The following is a 23,364-nucleotide window of genomic DNA, read 5'->3' on the forward strand; positions in this document are numbered from 1 at the left end:
AAGTACAATACTGACATGGGCTTCCAAAACATTCTTTCTTGACACAATGCTTTCTCTTATGACTGAGATAGTACCACAGTATTTTCTTATTCTATGGAGAGAGAAGCATTAATATTTTTGAGAACTGCCAATGGGTGAAGGCAGACTTTTTAAGCACAGTACTCAGGGATTTTCCACCTCAGATTTTGAGTCTGTTTCCTCTGTGTTCAGGGTAAGTCCCTATACCAATGACACTCATGCTGTTGATCTTTGAGGTCAGCTTTATGTTTTCAAAAATAATAGCCAACTTTATACGTCCCATTGTACTTTGGTATGCACTTTCATACATATGAAAAAACTAATAAGACTTGTTATAGATATCACCAATGAGTTGTCTACTGATGGCTTTTTATTAGAAGGATTTGATTCCAAGTGATAGCCGATGGAATTATCTGAGCATTTATTGTATGCACCAGAGATCTTTCTATTAACTTGCATTTGTAGATAGTCTATTAGCTGATAAGTTCTAGATGAATATAACTTGGCTCTGTCCTAAAAAGCCCTCTGAGATCCACACTGTTGTGAATTGGTGCCTGGTAACTTTGATGACCATTCTGAAATGTTACCATAGTGATAATTCTTTTGGAATCTCAGGTCATTAAAAGTGCTATGACCAACTCTGGGCTGTGTGCTATGAAAATAGATGTCATGGGTTGTGTGAATCTTTTTTTCAGCAGTATAGTTTATAACAACCGAGGGAACATTGTAGACCAGCCCTTATTAGAGTCTGGTTGCTTGGCTGTGTAAATCACGTGCGCATGTAATCATTAACCTCTTAAGGATGAATGACATTTAAAAAAATGATTCCATTTTTCCCCCTCATTTGACTTCAATTATGTTTGCCCCTTATTTCCTTCTCCCAGTGAATGTTTCCAAATTTGGGTTATGACAGAAGATTGTCATGACATTGCCCCCAAGGGCTCATGGAGACTCTATCTAGTCCTTCTTGACTCGGACTGGGTTTAGGGTATCTTGGTGGGTGCAGCTGTGACATGTCTTCTGTGGGAAGGGCTGGGTACCGGCAAAGTGGACTTGTTAGAGGACAGGGCACCCTTTCAGCGTGGCATTGCCCTCGAGCTTCTAAACCCCCAGAGTTATAATTAAAAGCATCTGTGATCTTTGTCTAGTTCCAGGCATCCAGGTTGGAGACTTATAAATAGGGTTGGGCTGGTTGGTCCATGGCATGAAGCAAAGCTTTGGGAAGTGTGGTTGGCGGGGCCAGCCAACAGTGTGTTTGCCTTGGTGGTATTCTACCCGTGCATCACAGCTTACTTGCCTGAAGTAAGCACAGCTTTACTTAGTCAAGGGGGTAGGTAGCATGGGAGGAATCCTAGCCCTTCCCAAGCTTGTGAATACAGCATCTATATTCAGTAGGCATTTACTAGTTGCTGCCTCTGCCAGACACTGAGCCTCAGCTCTTGGGGACCTGAAGACTTCTTGAGCAGTCTTTACTGGGGTAGGGAAGAATGCCATGTAGTAGGGACAGGTAGATCAGTGCAGGGTATGAGGACAAGTCCTTGTGGACATATGAGGGTGAGAGCTCTGATAGAAAGAAACTAGGCTGTGGGTTGTGCCGGGCCCCATCTGCTGTCTGCCTCCCACAGAGGCAGTGGTTCCGAAGCAGAATGCCACAGACATCTCTGTGTATTGTAAAGGCTCTCTGATTTTCACTTGGGAGGGAGAGAAACTGGCAGAGGGGTTAGGTGGAGGTAGATGCCATTGCCATAAGAAGCTAGCATAGAAAAAGATCTTTGCATGGCTGGAGATGGATTTAGCGGAAATTGGGGAAGGAAGAAGGTGAGGGGGAGGGAAGGAAAAAGCAATGAGTTACCGGGTGACTGAGGACCGATTGGAAGAAACTGATCATTGATTAAGTAAGCACAGAAAAATAGAAGGTAAAAAGTTTGGCAGGAGAGGGAAAGCACATGCTTGTGATGATGGCATATGATTTTGAGTTGCTCGTGACCTGAGCAGGTCTTGGAAACACTGACCCACCAAGAGTGGGGTATGTGTGTGTGTGAGGGGGAAGGTCGGGGGGGGGATGACAGGGGAAGGGAGGAGAGAGAGGAGACAGAGTGAGAGAGATCCCTAGATACTTGATTATGGAGTTATCACCTTGACACTTTCAGAGGGAGATGTATTAGTCAGCTTCCTGCCACTATCATTGATAGTGGGGACAATCAGTTTACAACAAGACAAGGTTTGTTTTGGCTCACAAGCTTTCCTTCCATGACTGAGGGCCCTCAGTGTTTTGGACCTCTGGTAAGACAGCACATTATGGCTAGAGTGCGTGGTTCTGGCAGTTGCTCACCAGGAAGTCTAGAATAGGGAGAGGAAGGAGTTAGGACTCACTTTCCTCGTCTAGGGAACACCCCGAAAGCCTCCCTCTAGGCCCTCATCTCTTAAAACTTCCATCACCTGCTAACATCACTATGCTTTCACAGAAGGCTTTATTAGGGTCCATTTCATTTGGGTCCATGTTCATCTTTTATGTTGTCTCTGTGAACGATTGAGTACCCAGTGTGAATTAAGAGCTCCTGTGAACCTGCTTGGCAGGAAACGACCATGTGGCATCCAAAGGCACCTCTGAGAGTCTTCAGGAAAGGAGGCTATTTGGAATGACTCAGTTCTTCCTGCAGGCTTCAAAGAAAGAGAAAGGAACCTCAGAGAAAGGTGTTTGTCATTTTTTAACAGCCCCTATTTGGTACAGAGAAGGTAAGGGTCTCAGGCAGGGACCTCCCTCTTCTTAGGAACCTGCATTACTTGGCCTTCCTCCTAACACTTGTCTTTGAGAGATTAACTCTACATAGCTCTCCGAGGAAGGTCAGAGATCTGATTCAACTCTGGACTAGTTCTCTTTCTGCAATCACAGCAATAGAAACTTCAACCTACCAAAAGAAAAAAAGGTCTATCTGGGAGACAAAGTAGAGGGATTTGTCTTGTTTACCCCTCATTTTCTCTTCCTTTCCCTTTCTCCTAAATCTTTATGTCTAGATAATTCAGTGTATTTTATCTACTAACAGGCAGCACCATTAAAGGGGCTGATACTATACGTTCTGAAAGTTCTTTACAAACCTTTTTAGTGACAGAAAGGTGTTCTAGTTACTTTAGCCTGCTTTGTGAGCCCCTCAGATGCTGCTCAGAATCAGTTGCAATTCCTAATTCTGAGTGAAAGAGCCAAGTAGCAAATTCACATAAACCATACTACTGTTTTCCAGCTGAAATTCTGGTTGTGTTGTGATTACTTTCAAGTTCTGTATTTCTCTGTAATGGTGTCACTGGATAGGAAGATCACTGTAGCTTTGTGACTGGGCCCAGTCCCTGATATTCCTAATCAGTCAGTTGCTCAGTGATATTAACCTAAAGTCATAGGACATGGCATTAAAAAAATTCTACTGTTTTAAATTTTAAAAACCGTCAGCTATAAATACACCCTTTTACATTTGAAAGTAGGTCAGCCTCAATCAAGTCTCCATAGTTTTCATCATGTTTTGTTTTTCTTTTCTTTTTTCTCCCCCTTCAAATGGAAACATATGGTGGTGGTGGGGAGGAGCTTCTGTATGTCCTTTGATTGCACCTAGGACCTCGCAGAATGACCTACAGAGTTTGCATCCATGGAAGCTTCTCAAAGGTGACATTAACTTCCCAGTAAAGTCACTGACCCCAAACCCGTGTCACTTGAGGCTTGATCAAATGCAAACCCAGCTATTTGAAACTTCAGCAGAGGTAGGAATTTGATAAATAAGTACGAGTTTTGGATTAATTGGTGACTACCACTCTGAACATTAACTGCCCTTTATGAAGGATAACAGGAGGCCAGTTTTGAACCTTTGCCAACCTTGTTTTGGGGAGAATAAATTGCTTTCTGATTTCTGATGACTTTGGAGGAGCTATGAGGTCATGTTTTTTTCTGGCAGTATTTGCTTTTTAAAGTTTTTATCTTCTCATTTAGGTCTTTCCCTTCAAGGGCAAGGTGGAACATAACCTATATGATATGTAAATACTAGTCCCCAAAATGGACTATCATTCTACTTCGTTTGTATGGCCAGGATGTCAGTGACTCATGCCTGTAATCCTAGCTACTCAGGAGGCTGATATCAGGATCTTCATTTGAAGCCTGCATGACCAGGAAAGTCTGTGAGCTCTTAGCGCCAATTAACTACCTAAAAGCTGCAAGTAGAGCTGTGGCTCAAGTGGTACAGTGAGCCAGAAAGCAAAGGGAAAGCACTGGGGCTCTGAGTTCAATCCCCAGTATCAGCATGAGTGTAGGCTTCTGGAAGCCCATGGATGGCTCTCCATGACCCTTGCCCCCTGCCTGCATATTGAAGGCAGGATTCCTTGTGGGAGCAGGAAGGTTGTTGGCAACTTCTGCCCTGAGCTCTCTTCACTTAGTGTTCAATTCCCAAGAGCAAGGGCTCTGTTCTATAGAAGTCTCTTTATAGACTCCATACAGCTGTGTGTTCCAGAAATGGACTAGCAAGAGGATAAGATGGCCCCATTACAGGAAGATGTGGGCATTCTGATTAGAAGAAAGGTAAAGAAGGTTCAAAACAACAGATAGCTCCCTTAGATGGGAGGTACTGTCTACAAGGACATACATTTTTGGAGGCACATACACTGGAGATAATTACACGATTTTGCTTCATTTCCTTTAGTGACACTGTGCTTACCAATTGAGAGAGGTATGGAGGATTCTAGAAACAGCCAATCCCATGACTTCAGTCCTCATCCCTCCCTCACAAACTCTTTGGTCCAGAAGAGCCTTCTGACATTCTGTTGTCAAAATGGTATTGAGCAGACACATCGAATTAAAAACTTTTGGGATCATTCACCAAAATGGTTTCCTGTACAGTAATCCCCCAAGGGGGGGATTACAAGCCCATTATGCATCCATTTCATTGATCTATTGTTTTTGTTAAAAGAGAAAAAAAAATCCAAACCAAGAGAAGAAGTACAGCCAGCTGCCGAAAGCATGGAGATGATGGGAGATGATATTTTGATTACATTAAGCCATATCCTGTTAGTTCAGTTTGCTTCTCTTGCCACTGCTGCTGGTGAAGTTACTAATGTGAACTAATTACATTTGCTCTGAAAAGCCAGAATTTTTAATGCATCTCAGCAAGAAAGGTTAATATTATCAATTTAACAGCATGAATGAAGCATTGTGTGTATTGAACTTGAACTGTCCTAAAAGCTTGGATAATAGCAAACCCAATAGCTTCATTTATAACTCACTGGAGAGTTATTGGTGAGACATGGAAGATGTTTCCTTTCTCTTGAAGTTTTACAGGGGTTGAAAGCAGTATGCATCAGATGCAACCACCTTACAAGACTTAGGGTAGCTTTGTATGAAATAGTAGGTCACCTTAATTAAAGATACTCTCCTAAGAACTTTCCAAGAGGGCTTGCGTATGCTTGTTCAAGCAGTGGTGGTTTATTTTATTTTTTTTGTGTGCTGGTCCTGGGCTTGAGTTCAGGGCCTGAACATTGTCCCTGAACTTGTTTTACCCAAGGCTAGTGCTCTACCACTTAAGCCACTGATTCACTTCTGGCTTTTTTTGGCTACTTTATTGGAGATAAGAGTCTCATGGACTTTTCTGCCCTGCCTGGCTTTGAACCATAATCTTCAGATTTCAACCTTCTGAGCAGGTAGGATTACAGGCATGAGCCGCTGGCGCTGGCTCTCAGTTGGTGGTATTTTTAAAGGGAACAACATGCCCCACTCTGAGATGATGGTAAACAGCCTTCTTGATTTAAATGCCTCTGCAACCTATAGCACAAGATGCTTTAAAAGTCAAGTCATTTCTCTGGCATCAGCCCAGCCCCAAAAGGACAAGTGTTTCGGAAAGTAGAATTTTCTGGGAGGGGCATCATGGCTACAGGGAATTAAATGGCCTGTCTTCTTGCTCTTGCACGTGATACCGCCACGATCCCTGATGCTTAATTATTTCCTGCTTTCCTGTGACTTACTCAGAGGTAAACAGTGAGAACAAGGAACAGCCCGCACAGTTCTGCACCATGTGCTGCTGTCTTGGAACCACACAGTGACAGGGTGCTGAAGTGCTTAGCTGGTGACATTTCAGTGACCAGTTGGTTCCTCGGTGTCTTTCAATGTAGAGATTAGGAATTGCCCGAGGATTCGGAACCTTGGCTTGTGTGTGCCTGGGACACCATGTCTTTGGCCTGAGCATGGTAGAGTAAGTTGATAGGAGGGAGCTGGACTGCCCTTGGGTGGGCTGGAGAGTCACAGGCACACTCAGAGTTTTAAATCAGGTGAATAAATCACATATGGTTGGTTGCCAGGTCAATTTCTCAACTGGAAGGTTTTTTAAAAAAAGTTTCATGTAAAAGAAGAATTAAAAAGGTACACTATTCCCTGCTACCTTGTTCTTTTGCCTATCTCATATCTTAGGATGAATAAAAGTAGGTTTTAGAGCTTTTCTTTTTCTATCACCCATTTATTGATGGTTGATTGATTGATTGATTGCGCCAGTATTGGGCTTGAACTCAGGACCTGGGCACAGACCCTTAGCTTTTTCTGCTCAAGGCTGCCACTCTGCCACTTGAGCCCACAGCTTCATGTATGGCTTTTTCATAGTTAATTGGGAATGTGGGTCTCATGGACTTTACTTTCCAGGCAGGCTTGAACCTGTGATTCTCAGTACCCAGCCTCTTGAATATCTGGGATTACAGATGTGAGCCCTAACATTCTCTTGACTACCATTTTATAGTTTGAAGGTCATTCTCCCAGCAGACTCACCTGCTTGTGTCAGCAGCCGTGATAGGTAGGAATAATGAACCCCAGGTTGCCTCGAGAATAAAAGATGGTTCCATCAAACCCTGAGGATTTCTCAGCTCTTTAAGTGGCCACTCTTGAGCCTGCACCCCTTCTAACTTACGATGTATACAAACTCATGTACAAAAACACAAAGGAAGAGAAATAAGAACCGAGCTGTGAAGTCTAAACTACATCTTCCCTCAACAATTTCATAGTTCATTGCTTCCAAGAAACCAGTTGTGACTGAGTGTGGGAAGAACACACTCACTGTTTGTATGCTGTATCCGGACCTTATGCCTCCTCAAGCATCTTAGAATTGACCTTGGTTAATGCTTGACCCAGGAACTATGCAGAACATGCAGGAGAATAGTGGCAGCTGATCTTTGCCATTCTGTTTGTGAAATGGTGGTCCATGTGCCTTCTTCTCTGGGTGCCCCATGAATGTGTGGCCTGAGGAAGATTTGATTATTTTCCTTTGCAGTACAGCCTTCTTAGAGACATAATTCTTGTCATCATGTCCCTTTGACTAATAGCTGAAGTATACCTTTGGATTCTTACCCTAAACATGGTGGCAAATAATTAGACATTTTTGACTTTTGACAAAATGGCAGATTCTTGGTGGCTGATTGCATTGTCTTGTATAAATGGGGCTTTTGAATCTATACTGTCCACATGAGGTTTTGTGAAATCCAAATGAGCAATGGTTCTTTTGCTGAAGAGAAAATACTAGCCTTAAGACTGGGAATGTCGTCAATGCAGGAGTCCTGTGACCGTACGCCGTGTTTCCCTCAGTTCTCTGCTCTCTGAGCCGGGTCAAGGTTTCAGTCCCATGAAGATCTGTTGATGCAGAAGACAGCTTAAACCTAGGGAGGGTACCCTTAGATAGTGTCACTTTCTCCTGGGAACATTTTGAATCTGTTATTTACTCTGAGGGATCTTGATGTGTTAAAATGCCTTGGTATTCCTGACTATTTTTTGGCTTGCCATGTGGTTTGCTCTAATTGACACACCTGTGTTGGGGATTAATTCACTGTGTGATTCTGCTGGCTTCAACTCTTCTTTCCAACCTTTCCCTTAGAGAGTGTCATGTCTGTGATTGATCTGATGGTAAATGGGACCAAGAAAAAATGCATGTGTATATATATATATATATATATATATGTATATGCAGATACATATATACATGTATATATGTATGTGTGTGTGTGTGTGTGTGTGTGTGTGTGTGTGTGTGTGTGTGTGTGTGTGTGTGTGTGTAGCTGGTAAAAGATTTAAACTTTTAAGAAGGAAAACCAGTAAATAAGTACAAACCCTAAGCAGTCTTGGAACACACCCAGTAAAGTCCAAGGTTTAGAAGGTTCTCCAGATCTAGCACTGAGAGCCAGAAGGGTTTTTGTGGTTAGTTATGTGTGAGGTCAAAAATCAATGTGTCTGAGAGAAGTAGGATTTCTTCTTTGAAGTAATAATAAATAAATTCAGCCAGGAGAAATGTTTTATTTACAATGAATGTGCGACTTAGGCTATTATACAGGGCAAAGATTTAAAGGCAGGAAAAAAGCAGATACTAAAATGTGCTGTGGAGCTTGCATTGGAGCTGCACATGTAAAAATGTTCTAGAATCTACAACTGTAAATGACATGGTTGGTTTAGGAAATAATTCTTCCCATTCTTTGGCAAGTCTCTTCTCCCACCCTTGTTATAAATTTAGACTGGCTCTTTAAAGACATTGGGTGCAATTTAATTATCCAGGAGAACCCACTTTGTTGGAAGGGTAGTATACCAGGGAGAAGAGTCTCATTGGCCGAGCAAGTAAAAATCTAGCATATTTGTGGTCTTTAAAAAAATCCTAGAAATGCCAAAGACTGATTTTTAATAATGTTGAAACATTTTTAGTTTAAAGAGCCCTGTAAGCTTTGGTCTAACATCTATGGTTAAGTAATGGGTACTAAATAATAGTTAGAAATTCTGTTCTGTTAGATAGTAGGGTGGCACAGATAACAATAAGGCATTATATTTCCTTTCCTTTTTGTCTTTCATAAAGCTAGAATGAGTCTCTATGTCTCTACTATATAGAATTGATAGCCTGGCCCTGGTGACTTTCATGACCGTAATCCCAGCTACTCAAGAAGCTGCGATTTGAGGATTACCATTCAAAGCCAGGCCAGGCAACCAAATATGAGAGACTGTCTTCTCTATTAGACCATGAAAAAGCCAGAAGTGAAGATATGGTTCAAGTGGTAGAATGCCAGCCTTGAGTGAAAAAGCTAAGCAGAGTGCCCTGAGTTCAAGCCTTAGTACCGAGGGTAGAGGGTGGGAGGGAAGAACCTCACAGGAGTAGAGATGAACTTGGTTTGGCCTAGATGTTGAAATCCTTCAGGAGGACCAGAGAGGCTTAGGTCCTCCAGAGTCTTTGCGCAGACAGAGCAGAGGGTGTTGATAACTTTTGAAAGTTACAAAGAACAAGTCTGTAGTCTTAAGTGTGAGCTAATGGGACTGGATCCGAACCTGTCACATCAAGAGAGATTCTGTCTGGAGTTAAATTATTAGCATAACATTTTCTGAAGTTTATATTTTAAACAGAAAATTTATATTTGAGAAACAGAAAAAAAAGACTACTGATTATTTTGGATGGTTTCTAAGTAATACCATTTTTACTTGTCACAAAAACTAGCTTACCTGTGTATAATTGCACTCGTAATGAATCCTCAAAGGAAATATGTTACGCAAATCATGTTTTCATTATAAATAGGTTATTCTTAGATATATTTTTTTTCTTTTACTCTCCTTTTGCCAGTGGCTAGCATTCTTATGTCCTAAGCTTTTGAAAATAAAGCACAAACTAGAGGGATTGAAGCATAAAGGACATACTTAATGCATAAAGTACTTACTGCTTTATGCATTATTTCGTGTAGGGGGGTTGGGTGTGGGTGCACACACATGTGTACCCTATATATGCTAATATTGGGGCTTGAACTCAGGGTCTGGGCATTCTCCCTTAGCTTTTTTTTGTTGTTGTTGTTCAAGGCTGGCACTCTACCAGCTTGAGCCACAGTTTCACTTTCAACTTTTTGGCAATTAATTGGAGATAAGAGTCTGCACTGGCTTTGAACTACAAACTTCAGATCTCAGCCTCCTGGGTAGCTAGGATTATAGGCATAAGCCACAGGAGCCTGGCTTAAATGCATTCCTTTTTTTTTTTTTAAGTTTGCTTTTGATGAGATTTGGAAATGTAAACATAATAAATTATGTTGCCATGGCACAGGTAAGTCATCAAGTTGATGCAATGTACCTCTGAGATGACTGGCATTATCTTGTCTGTTGGAGTAGGGCTGGGCTGGTGACTCATTCATCTTGTTTCATTGGTTCATTCATTATATAAATACATGTTAAATGCCCACTGGGCATTGTAGAGTTGGTGCCTGTCCTCATGGACCAACTGTTGGGAGATACCTCAATCATACCAGCTGTGAGTCCCAGAAGGTAATAAATAAATAGCATGCCAAGGGCCTGTAGTAGAAAAGAGGGGTGCCAGACCACACGGGGTCCCAGAAATCATGTGTAGAGTTTTGTTTTAACCATAGGAACAATGGAGAAGCCAATGTAGGATACCAATGGAAATACCATTGTAGCATGAGCCAGAAGAAGAGGAGAGAGGAAACTGAATAGGAAAGTATATCTTAGCCAGAGCATGAAGAAGAGATCGAGGAGTATAGCAGAGGGTGAGGGTAAGTTTGACTGGTGGGGAAGATAACCCGAGTTTGGGAAAATACAGAGGTAAAATTTGCCCACCATCACCTAAGGGTGGAGTAAGATGTCAGGCATCATTTTCAGCATTCTGGCTTGGGTGACGTCTGTGTCACTGCGCATCACTGAGCTAGGACAGGTTGGAATGAAGATGCCGTGGCAAGGTTGAGCAAGTATGAGTTTGACTTTTGAGGCACAGACCAGTCAAGGAGGTCTTTGAAACACGAATTGGCATTTGGACAGAGGTCTGGGCAGACGACTTAATTTAGGAAGTTTTCTGTGTGGGGGTAGAAAGCAGAAGAAACACAGGTAAGAGGATGATGCTGTGGATGGAGCTGGAAGGAATGTCACTATTTAAGGACCAGGAATCGGAGTCGGAGCCACGAAAGAGCACAGAGTGCCCAGCGGACTGGGGGAAAAGCCAAAGAGTGAACTGGCCAGCATTCCAGGGAGCAGGGGATTTGGAGGTGTCAGAGCGCAAGAAGCAAGGAAGAAGCAGAGTCTGCCACCAGGAGGCCAGGCGAGTGAGGGACTGCAGATGAAGAGGGAAGATGAGGCTGAGATCATGGCCATGCACCAGAGAATCTAAGGATTGTTGTGGTTTTTGTCTGTGAACCTGACATGGGAGCGAGGGCTAAAAGTCCGTGGGACAGAAGGAGAAAGTTGCAGTAAGATTCCAGAGGCTCTAGCACAGACCAACAATTAGCATGCAACAATTAATTAGCTTTGCAGGTTGTCCCATACAGATGAAAAGTAATGTATCCTGCTCTGCTCTTCTCTTTTCTTCTCTACTATGAACTATGTATGTTTTCCTCATTTGATCCTTCCAAACCCACTGAGAAGTAACCCCCATTCTCCTCATTTTGTAGACCAGAACATGAGAGCCTAGAAACCTAGGAAATGTGCCTGGGAGGAAGGCTAGCGCTCAGTCCTGAACACAGGTAGTTGAACTTGAAGCCTGCCTTCTGTCACATGCTGCCTCTCTGAGCTGTTGGGATGGAATTGTACTCCTGTCATTTGACCCAGAGCCCTGAGAGCAACTGTCTAATGATTCTCTTAGCTCAGTATAGTTTAATATGAACTCAGTGCTTTAGGGAATGGCTGCATTTGTTTTAATAATTAGTTCTCTTCTAATAATATTAACTCTGGAAGGAGGACGAAGTTCAATGTTCTTTGCGTAAAAAGCAGCAGTATCTGTGTATTATTTACTCAAATGAACTTTCCACTAAATTATAGGTGCTAGGTTCTACTTGGTTTCACGGTTGGCATTCTAAAATGGTGGCCATGCATTTATTAAGAAGTGGCACGAGTTACTCTTTATTGGAGCTCATGCCTTTCTACCATTCTTGGCTTTGCGCACATGCCAACACGGTCCCATGCGAATGAGGAGGCTGGGAAGTCCAAAGGCCAAGCCAGGGGCTGTCCAGTGTCGAAAGGCAGGCCCCTAGTAGTGGGGATCACTGTACCTTTCTGGTTTTGCTGGGGTTTCCTGAGGATCAGGTGCTCCCCGCCATCTTTGAGGAACCACAGATGCTAGGTGAAAGATGAAAACTGCCAACTGTGGTTGTCATTCAGATGCATCTTCAGAGAAATTTCTCTTTTCCTTTCCTGTTTTGTTAAAGCTGCTCTAAAACCCATTGGTTTGCTGAACTGAGCATTGATAGTTCATGCCTGTAATCTTAGCTCTTGTTCAGAAGACCAAGATATGAAGATTATAATTTGAAGCCAACTTGGGCAGGAAAGTCCCTGAGACTCTTATCTCCAATAACCTAGCAAAAAGCCAGAAGTGGAGGTTGTGCCTCAAGTGACAATGTACCATCCTTGAAAAAAAGAGCTAAGGTAGAGCACCCAGGCCATGAGTTTCAGGCCCCAGTACTAGTGCATGTGTGCATACACACATGCACACACACACCAATCTATAGGTGTATTAACAGTCTCCGATATCAAGAATTTGAGATAGGAAAAGTTCTTCATTCCCGTGGAGGATCTAAAGTGGCACAATGTTTGTGGAAGGCAAATTGGCATAATCTATTGATTATAAAAGCATGTAGCCTTTGACGCACAAGTCCTCCTTTGAGGGATTTATCTTACACAAGCAGGTCTGAGTGCAACAGGTAGTGATAATAAAAGGCTGAAACAACCCACTTGTCCTTCAGCAATTCAGGACGGTTGGCTCACTAAGGTATATGCACAAAATGGAATGTGCTGCATCTGAACAAAGACGGACAGGATACTAATTGGAAGAGACAAGGTGCAAGTCTTTGTATAACGTTGAAGAGGGGAAAAATATGACTGTTGGTATTTTCTTGTACTAGAGTGACATCCGGAAAAACCACAATACAGACACAGATCAATGTGGTGGTACATGAAGTGGGTGGGAATGAATCTGGTGGGGCAGGGATGAGAGGGGCTGGCCCCCATGAGCTCCAATACACCTTGGCACCAATTTGTATTTTTAGTCTGCCCTAATATTACATGTTAAATCTTTGAAAGAATGACTGCTCTGCTATCTCCTGCTTGAACACAGGGAGCTCTGGAACATTCACTAGCTTGGTCTGACAGCATTCAGAGGACTCTGGTCTCCTGCTCTCCCTTAGCTATTACTCTACCATTTAGCCACACCGCTACTTCAGCCTTTTGGCAGTTAGTTGAAGGTGAGAATCATAGACTTTCCCCACCCAGGCTGCCTTTGATCCTCAGATCTCAGCTTCTTGAGTTGCTAGGATTACAGATGTGACCCAATAAGATAGATGTCTGGGTATGACAGCATCCATGAAAATTGGAGGAAAAGTAGAAGACAGGGGTTAGTAAAACCACCTGGCATCTCCGTTGTGTTTTCTTATCTTTCTACAATCAACCACAACAGTAGAGAGAAAGTTGGAGATGTACTATATTCAAAAGCTGCTCTGGGGAATGACAACTCTTTGGACAACTACTGAGACAATACATATCCTCTATATATCTATATCTATGTATGGCAGGCCACATGCTTGTCTTCTCTTTTGATTCTTCTTGTTAGATTTAAAGTCACAAAGTCTTCTGATCAAATATATCTGTAAAGGTTTCAGAGAACTTGCCTTTTTGGTGTGTTTCACTTTGCATTTGGGAGTTGGGCCCCTTGGGAGCTTCAGCTAAAGGGCTCAGTGGGTGTGGCTTACTAATAACTTCTTTGAACTTCTTTTTGCACTTGAATGATACTGGCTTTTTCACTGATTAGGGCTGGTAAAGAAACTCTTTGAACCTTGGTTTGGAGTGGTGGTGTTCTTACACCCTGTTTCTCATAGAATCTGTGCTCCCTTGAGGGATGAATTTGTCATTCATCCCTCATGGCCCAGGTGTGTGGGCCATTTATGTGGCATTTAACTCTTTTAACACTTCCATGCCAAATGTTCGGGAGCTGTGTGTATATACACATTTACATTATATAGATATAAAATATAGATGTGTGTATATATATAATATATATATATAATGAAGATATGTGTTCAATTTATCTTTCTCTGTTGACTTTCATTATAAAACCTAGAAACAGCAGGTTCTAAAACGTTCCAGTTTTGAATCTTTAATATTTTCACTGGTGTACTCACCTTGCCTTTTCCTTGCCTTTAAAGCTATTTGCAATGTACATAGTTCATTGGCAATTAATGTATGTGTTGGCATCTTTGCCGCAAATGTGGTTAATTGCTTTTATTCTCAAGACAGTCTCACTCTGCTGGTAGGGCTTGATTATCAGCAGCAGTGGCATTCCCGGAGTTGTCAGAGTTGAGAGCCAGAGGGAGCTGCTGTCAGCGACATTTGGACTGGCTGGCTGTTCACATGTTGCCTGCACAGGGACTCTGTGCTGTAGGGTCCAGGCAGGATGCTTTCCCTTTCTTTGGGAGAGCCTAAATGTGCATGAAAGTCCTTTTTGTTGTCTCATTAGTCAATGAGTTTTCTGTTCCTGGGAGATAACTATTGCCTTCCTCCCCCTCTCCCCCCCATGTTTAATTTCTTTTCATTTAGGTAGGGTTACTGTATAGCAGGAGTACTTAATAGATATTTATTGCTTCCTTGAACTCTCCTTCAATTACCAGTTCCACCCTTCCTGAGGACCAAGCCATGCACATCTGGAACCCTTGACCTAGAAGTCAGAAGTGGTTCACTTCTGTCTTTAGGTTGACTGACAGTTGCAGGAGATACCAATACTTTAGAGTGGCTCTCTTTTTCTGTTCTGACATTCTCCTTCTCAATTAATGCTTTGTAAACTACATCCACCCACCAGAGCAGCAGAATAAAGTCTTTTATTACGTACATATCCTTTAATTGGCCAGTTTTATATTCTGTTGTAGACAGCCAAGGGAAGATTCTGACCTTTCTCATGCAACCCAGGCAGTTAAAGCTGTATCATAAATATTTGTATTGCTATCTGTTCTTGGCGACATGGTGTAATTTGGGTCACTCTGACATTTAATCAAGTTAAACAACGTGGCTCTTAGAAAATAGGCTTAGCAGGTAACCTGAGAGCTAGGTACCCAGTAACACAACGGGAGATACTTGACTAGGATTAATTGATTAATTTCTTAAAGGACCTCTTGTCCATTTTGCCTTTGGTTTTCATTTTCTAGGTTTCCATTGAGCCACTGTGGCCTCTCGTTATTTAATAATGGATGGTTACAAATTGTTTGTGTGTTTTTGTAATTAGAACATGATAGCGATTGTCTACCAGATGAGCTGAAATTGTAATGCCATGAAGTCAGTAACAATTATGCCTAACAGGAAAATTAATTATGTAATCCTATCATTCCATATTTTGCCTAAGAGATTAGATTTGGCTGTTTGGAGGCTGTGTGGGCAGGTGACAGCCTGGTGTACCCTTCTCACTTTTCTGGTTGAATGTAGCTCACCACAGTGTTCATTGTATCACTTGGGGACAACTTGAGATCAACTGAAAATTTAGAAATTTTTTAGGCTCTTGAATTTGAGAAAGAGAAAAAGAATCCATCCTATATAGGTTTTTCATTCTCTTCATTCCTTAGGAATGAATACATAATGTTTCCTCTTTAAATCTCAGAGGAGCCATTCTCTAGTCTTCACCTTCCTGCTCTGTAAGGGTTGTGAAGCTGTGAGCACCTTGTTGGCATACAGCAGTAGGATTTTGACTCTGACATTTGGCATACCTTGTCCTTGTACTTAAGGAATCTATTCTCCAGCACGTACTCAGATACAAGTCTGAGGTACAGACAGCTGCTGAAGGAGTCCAGGATAACCTCATCCACAGAGGATCACAGCACCTGGCTTATTCTTTTAAGTTGTGAAGTCTTGAGCCCTAATCCCCCTATTTTCTGCCTCTCAAGTAGCTTGAATTATAGGTGTGACCCTCCACCCTTGGCCATTTTTTTGTAATCATATGAAGGCTTCGCTTTGATTGTTTGTTTTTGTTCTTATTTTTTTTTATTTTGTATTTATTGGTTATTTTCTTTTTCTTTTTGGTCGGTCGTGGGGCCTGAACTCTGGGCATAGGCACTGTCCCTCAGCTCTTCAGCTCAAGGCTAGCTCTCTACCACTTGAACCACAACATCTCTTCCAGCTTTTTCTGCTTATTTGGTGCTGAGGAATCAAACCCGGAGCCTCATGCATGCAAGGCAAGCACTCTACCACTGTTTTTACTCTCAAAATAGAATTTCTGAAGAAAAGGTCTGGATTTCAAGTTCTTGAACACATTTTGCTTTCCAGGCAGCCTATCCCAGTTTGCCTGCCAGTTGGTGCTTCCAACTCCTGTACTAGAGATGTGCTAGAGATAAAAGCTTAGTGTATTCCCTGTGAATAAGAAAAACTCGTAAACACACAATAACATAATTGTTTGGATGTATGCTGTGATCTCTGTGGATTTCTTTACTCCCCTCCCTACCCAAGTCAATGTTTTCCAGTGTAAACAACTCTCACACACTCTTTCCTGTTTGTCTTTTGCATTTATTTTGTCAACCCACTTCAGTGTTTGCTTACACAGGAATTAGAGCATCGGGCCATGTCTTTGCAGTAGCCCTTCCTCTAGAACTGTGTATAGTCTTGGTACTTTTGGCACTGAGCTGGCCCTAAGTACATTTAGACAGCCATTTGGTTACCCAGTCTCACATTCTCTGCCTCAGCCTTCCCTGTCCATAGAAGCCAACAACATGCAGATTTCTTTAATGAAACCCTCATTTGTGAACTGTTGATGTCGACTACTATTTTCCAAATCAGGCCATTTTTGTATAAAATCCTGACCCAGAACTGTAAGAACTCAGGACAAGAGGTAGTCCTACCTAATAGCTTCTGCTGTCTGTGAAGTTATTTTTGATTGAAGTCTTTTATTTTTCATTTCTTTTTCTGCTAGTCCTGGGGCTTGAACTCTGGCCCTGGGCACTGGGCCTGGGTTCCTTTTGCCCCAAGCTTGTGCTTTACCATTTGAGCAATAGTGCCACTTCTGGCTTTTTCTGTGATTAATTAGAGATAAGAGTCTTAGGGACTTTCTATTCAGGCTGGCTTCGAACTGCAATCCTCAGATTTCAGCCCCCTGAGAAGTTAGGATTACAGGCAAGAGCCACCAGTGCCCAGTGGCTAACGTCATTTTTAAAGAATGGCGCATTTATTAATGAGAACATGTAAGTTCTACCCCCTAGATGTATCTTATATGCGAATAGAATAACTCAAGCAATTGCACAAAATCGTAAATATGCTTTGAGTTACTGGAAATGATGCAAACATCAGTGTTAGTTAAAGTGTGTTATTTCAATCAGCAGATTTTCCAGAAATAAAAACTAACCTATAGTAATAGTAAAAAAAAATGTTGGGGTAAGATAGATAGGTTTGGGGAGAATTAGGTTACTTTTGATATAAAGTTTTTCTCTTTAGGAAAAAAAGTGTTGTTGCTGTTTTTTTTCTATGAGTATATTGATAAAGTCAGTTGTGAACAAAAAAAGCTTTTGACTCATTTCTCATTTAGTTTTTAACTTATCATCAGAGGGGCACTTGTGAAGAATTCTCAGTTAGCCAAGTCATGGTAAATTGATATTTCTGTACAGGTGGTTTTATTTCCTTGATATGGTAGCTACTGTTCGGATCATGAAAGATGTGTTGTGGCCAGTGGGCCCCCAGCTCTCAGTGGGAAAGCTTTGTGATCCTCTTTTCAGAAAATTTAAATGTACTTATGAATAAATTTTTCTCTGTGGACACATTGTTCTCTCTACTTTATTTGTAATAATCTCTTACAGAATTGGATCCATGTCATGACTAGGAGTTGCCCAGGTTTTAACGTTTTGCTTCTTCTCTTTCTGCTTTTTGATTAATGAGCCTTCATGAATCCAAGCAGCTTGGAAGAGTGGTTGCGGGGCTGCCTGCTGTTTTGATACTTCATTCCTTTTGGGCAGGGGAACTTGAGGATTTGGAAGTTGAGGGCTCTATTCCTGCTGCCTTAGTCTTTTTTTTTTTTTTTGCATTCTCCAAAAGAGTGTGAAATAATCTCCAGGAAATCCCTGTGTCCTGCCAGGAGCCTGTGAGCATTTGAGAAAATTTTCTACTTTTGAATATCAGTTGAGCAGTTGTTGAAAGTTGGCGGTGTGGTGGTGATGAGTTCCCTTGGAGACAGCCGAGAGCCATCGGAGTTCCTTGCTCACCTGAGGCTCTGGGGCTGGCAGCCAGAGTGACACCAGCAAGGAGACTCCATCCAACACTGGGGGAATATGGAAGAACACCAGCTGTGGATTTACAATTAAACTTCCCTGTCAGGAGGGCAGGTTAATTAATTCCTTCTCTCTTCCTTTTTAAAAATTTAACGTGTGTCAGTCATAGGGCTTGAACTCAGGGCTTGCGTACTGTCCCTTATCTTTTTGACTCAAGGTTAGTGCTCTACTACTCTAGTCACAGATCCACTTCTAGCTTTTTTTTCTGGTTAATTGGAGATAAGAATCTCTCCATTTTGTCTGCCCTTCTAACCATAATCCTTAGATCTCAAGCTTCCTGAGTAGCTAAGATTACAGGTATGAGCCACTAGTGCCTATCTTCTGTCTTTCCTTTTATTATTAAATAAAAGGATGGTTATACTGGCTGGGATTCAGGGCTAGGAGTAAAGATTTGACCCTGGTAGCTACCAGTTAGGGTGGTGCCACCCCCCTATATCACAGAGAGAGGACAGAGGCTCTTGAGGACTTGTTACTAGATGAAGCCAGGATTTCAAGCTAGTCAGCTCTGAGCCAGCTGTTGCAGTATGTTCCTGCCTCCTTCCCAAGAAATAACCACACACAGATAATTCATCTCTACATTCTGTATGCCTCCAAGGTTCTTTGTATTATCAAAACACGTGTGTGTGTGCGTAGGTATAACACACATAGATGTGGTCTCTTTAAAAGTTTTCCTGGACAAAATAAAAACAAAAAGTGATTGAAGTGGGTGGGTGTGTGGCTCAGTATAGAGTACTTGTTTGACATGTGTGAGATATCCTGGGTTTGATCCCTGGTACTACAACAACAACAACAACAAAAACAACCAAAAACAGGGGAGATAGGGAGGTAGAAGAGTAATCTGTACTTTAGTTTTTATTCCTTCTCTAAGAATGTAAAATGTATTCCTAGAGTAAAATGTATACTAATAGATCTGCTATGGTTTTCAGTTTTTAATAAAATGAGATCATATTATTTGTAGAGAAAATAGTGTAGATGGGAGCTGGTGGCTCACACCTGTAATCCCAGCTATTCCGGAAGCTGAGATCCAGAGGATCTGGTTGCAGTTGAAAAGCCAAACTGTCATAAAAGCCTGTGAGATTCCATCTCCAAAATAACCAGCAGAAAGCTAGGCTGAAGGCCCTGAATTCAAATCCCAGTTTCACTAAGAGGGAAAGAAATCATTTCTACACTGTGTTTCATAATATTTTCAGTTGCATTTATTTATTTATTTTTGGTCGTGGGGCTTGGACTATGGACCTGGGCGCTGTCCCTCAGCTCTTCAGCTCAAGGCAAGCACTCTTCACTTGAGCCACAGCACCACTTCCGTTTTCTAGTTGTATGTTGGAGGTAAGAGTCTCACGGACTTCCCTGCCCTTTGGCTGACTTTGAACTGTGATCCTCAGATCTCAGCCTCCTGAGTAGCTAGGATGACGAGTGTGATGCCACTGGTGACCAGCAGTTGCATTTTTAAAAAAATTGTTGTTGTTGATTATCACTTTAGGTCAGTTGCAGATGTTAGTCTGCTATTGTGTGTTAAAGAGACAATCATGTTATTTCTCCTGCCTTTCTCTTTCTCCTATGCTACAAGATTATAGTAAATTCACTTGTTGATGTGCACACATTCATCCTTATTTGCTTACTTTTTATTTTTTAAAGAAAAGGGCACTATTGTGCTGTTCCTGGCTTCAGTAAACATGTTTGTGTATGAGAAATGAATACTCTTGTTCAGTGTTGGTAAATATAACTTACCAAATTTAAGATGTGTCTTCCACTCAGATATTAACTTTTATTGGAAGAAGCCCATTTGATTTCTTTTACTTCGTTGTGACAGAGTCTCGCTGTGTAACCCAGGCTGCTCTTGTATTTGTGATCTTCCTGCCTAGGTCTCCCAAGTGCTGGGATTATAGGTGTGCCATGCTTGGCACTGTGATGAATTTTTTCAACCTCATTGTGACAGTTTTGTCCTTCAGTAGGGAAATTCAGCCTTGCCTGTGTTTACTGTGATGAATACATTTTGCTTTATTGCTTTTCTCTTACTCCCAAGTTGCCCTACACTTGACTTTTTTTTTTTTTTTAATCAGCTTCCATGTTGATCCATTGTTAATTTGAAAGGTATTTGATTTTTCTATTCTGGGAGTCCCTTGCAGCAAAAAAAAGAAATTTTTATTTTTCCCTGAAAATCAGTATCAACATTAAGTCACAAATGAATCCCTGACTAAGACAGCAGTCCTGTGTCCAATGTCTGTCATCTGTGGCTCTGACTCTCAGTCTTTTCACTTTTGACCTTCTCACCCTTACTTCTGGGCCTTGTACGCACATATCATCTTAATTGATTCCTCCTGAACATTAACTTGATTCTCTAGAGCCGTAGATCAGTTAGGTTTCAAGCGGTGTTGCACTGGTTTTTAATGAGAGTACTGGTACTTCCATTCCATCCTCTCCCTAACTACTCTTCCCTACATCCTCTTCTCTCTCTGGCTCTTCTTCAGTGGCTGCTACCTGCTACCAATGGACTTGGTCACCCTTCCTCAGGCCCCTGCTTGTCCTGGATGGACCACGATTTCTCGTGGCTTGCCCTCGGCCCTCAGCATGTCATGCCTGCTGTACAGGCAGTGGCAACTGCTAGGATGTGGTAGGTGTCAGGTTAGGAGGTAGACCCTGTTGTTCAGTAGTCTTTTGCATAGGAACAGATCTGCCTTGCACTGGCCCCTTCCCTTCCTTCAGATTCCCATAGGTTACTGTATGGATTCTCCCTTTGCAGATGGGCTCTTAGGCCTATTGACCATGGTGCTCTGTGGGAGATACTAGGGACACTCAGGGGTTCAGAAGGCTACCACCTCATGCTGTACTTGAGAATTGTTTAGAGTGTGTCCTTCTTAATCCAGAGAGAGCAGGGTCAAGTATCTCCTCAGGACATCTTCCTCTTCTCTTTCTTTTGTCAGTTGTAGGGCTTGAACTCTGGGCCTGAGTGCTGTCCCTCAGCTCAAGGCAAGTGCTCGATCACTTGAGCCACAGCGCTACCTCGGTTTTCTGGGTGGTTTATTGGAGATAAGAGTCTCATGGACTTTCCTGTCCGGGCTGGCTTTGAATCGTAATCCTCAGATCTCAGCCTCCTGAGTAGCTAGGATGACAGACAGGCGTGTGCCACCGTTGCCTGGCTCATCTTCTTCCTCTTAAAGGTACTATAAGGATAAATTATTGGTCAGATGCCAGTAGCTCATGCCTGTCATCCTAGCTACTCAGGAGGCTGAGATCTGAGGATCCCAGTTTGAAGTTAGCCCAAGCAGGAAAGTGTGTGACCTTTATCTCCAATTAACCAGTAAAAAGCTAGAAGTGAAGCTGTGGCTCAAGTGGTTGAGTACTACCCCTTGAACAAAAGAAAAGATCAGGGACAGTGCCTCCGCCCTGAGCTCAAGCCTCAGTACTGGCACCTTCAGCCCCCCCCCCCCCCCCCCCACACACACACACAAAGGCCGAGGGACATTGCCCTCTTCCTTTTTAACACTGTACTTTGTTTGGTCTCCTTCAGAGGCTGAAAAATCAGAAAACGGAAGCAATGTGCTTTCTTGCAGAACACTTTCAAACTGGCCAGTGACTTGAGTTCCCCGAACAGAATCTCCATTTTGCCAACAAAGAAGGTTTTTCTTACGCCGCCTCCATGGAAATGGAGAGCTGGGCAGACACAGACACCTGCCTATTATCACCAGTGGTGCCCCACTGTGGCTCCCTCCACTGCTCACGGCCACCCTGAGCAGAAAGAAGGCAGAGGATACAGGCATCCACTGTGCTACCACCGCCTGTGCTCAGCTCAGCGGGAGATACACCCGGACCAAACAAATGGTCAAAATGTCCAAGTCTCAAAGTAAATAATGGCACTTGTATTACAGCTATCGTTATAAAAAAATCTGTAACACTTCAAGAGACCATTATGGGGCTATTAAAAAGATTTTGCACTCAGTTTTCAAGATGACTTAGGCAGAATGCCATCCCAACAGTAATTACTTTATTTATCGCTATGTAAACGGACCTTAATGCTTCATTAAAAGCAGAGAAAAACCATGGTGCTTTTGCGCAATAACCAAGCAAAACAGGGTGGTAAAGAGTGGTCCTGTCTGCAAATAAATACCAGTCACTCTGGCTAAGGAGCAAATCTCAAAGTGACGTGGGCCAGGTAGCAGGGTCATTGGAAGATTTAAGAGCTTGCATGGACTGGGTGTCCATGGTTCATAGCTGTTATCCTAGCTACTCAGGAGGCTTGAGATTTGAGGATCGTGGTTCAAAGCCAGCCCAGGCAGAAAAGTCTGTGAGACTCTTTTTTTTTTTTTTAATGTTTTGATTAATATTGTAAAGGTGATGTACAGAAGGGTTCCAGTTATATAAGTCAGGCAATGAGTACATTTCTTCTTAGACAATGTCATCCCTTTTCTCGCTCTCTCCCAGTTTTTCCCTCCTGCCTCCACCCACAAGTTGTATAGTTCATTTTCAACATAGTGTCTATGAGTATCACTGCTGTACTTGAGACTTGTATCTCCAATTAACCCCCCAAAAACCTGGAAGAAGAGGTATGGCTCAAGTGATTGAGTCAAGACCTCCAGTCTTGACAGAAAAGCCAAGTGAGGGCACAAGATCCTAGTATCAGCACCCGCCACCCCCCAAAAAAAATTTTAAAAAGCTTGCAAGGTTAAGAAACTCTGCAAGAGAAATTGGTTGAACCCCACATGGTCAAGGCCAGACTACTCTTCCACTAGCTGGTGACAGGCAATTGCATTTTCTAGACTTGATTCATCTAGATAACATTAGCAAAATAGATACGTATTCAGTGAACTAAAATTGTCTTGAAAATAGTCAACTGTATCTAGCATAGTGTCCCAGATTCCTATAGCAGTTGAAAATAAAAGTCGTCTTTTCTTTAGCACAGAAGCAGTTAATAAGTTTTCTGACATACATGCATAGCAACCATTTCCAGGTCCTTACTCGTGCTGGCAATTTTGCAAGGACATGAAGCTATTTCTATACCACTTTGCTGCAACAATGCGTGTGTTCCTTGAACAGATGGGTTGGGGGTGTTCTCTTGGGGTGCAGAGGAAGGTATTTAACATGTCAGACCAAGTCTGAGGTGCTCACTTA

The 23,364-nt window shown here is 42.3% G+C and overlaps 1 protein-coding gene and 1 long non-coding RNA gene across 2 annotated transcripts in view; one reads left to right on the top strand and one right to left on the bottom strand.

Annotated features, from left to right (window-relative positions):
* Window positions 1-23,364, top strand: part of Igf1r (insulin like growth factor 1 receptor) — a 227,585-nt gene that overhangs the window by 53,247 nt on the left and 150,974 nt on the right. The window lies entirely within an intron of this gene.
* LOC122124000 lies at window positions 4,096-22,496 on the bottom strand. The gene is made up of 3 exons (XR_006150481.1): window positions 22,484-22,496; window positions 19,556-19,557; window positions 4,096-4,174 (listed from the first exon to the last, which is right to left on the bottom strand). It is a non-coding gene; the product is annotated as an uncharacterized LOC122124000 (long non-coding RNA).

The sequence above is a fragment of the Dipodomys spectabilis genome, unplaced genomic scaffold, assembly GCF_019054845.1.
Source record: "Dipodomys spectabilis isolate Male_0828 unplaced genomic scaffold, ASM1905484v1 ptg000233l, whole genome shotgun sequence".
Taxonomy (NCBI): Eukaryota; Metazoa; Chordata; class Mammalia; order Rodentia; family Heteromyidae; genus Dipodomys; species Dipodomys spectabilis.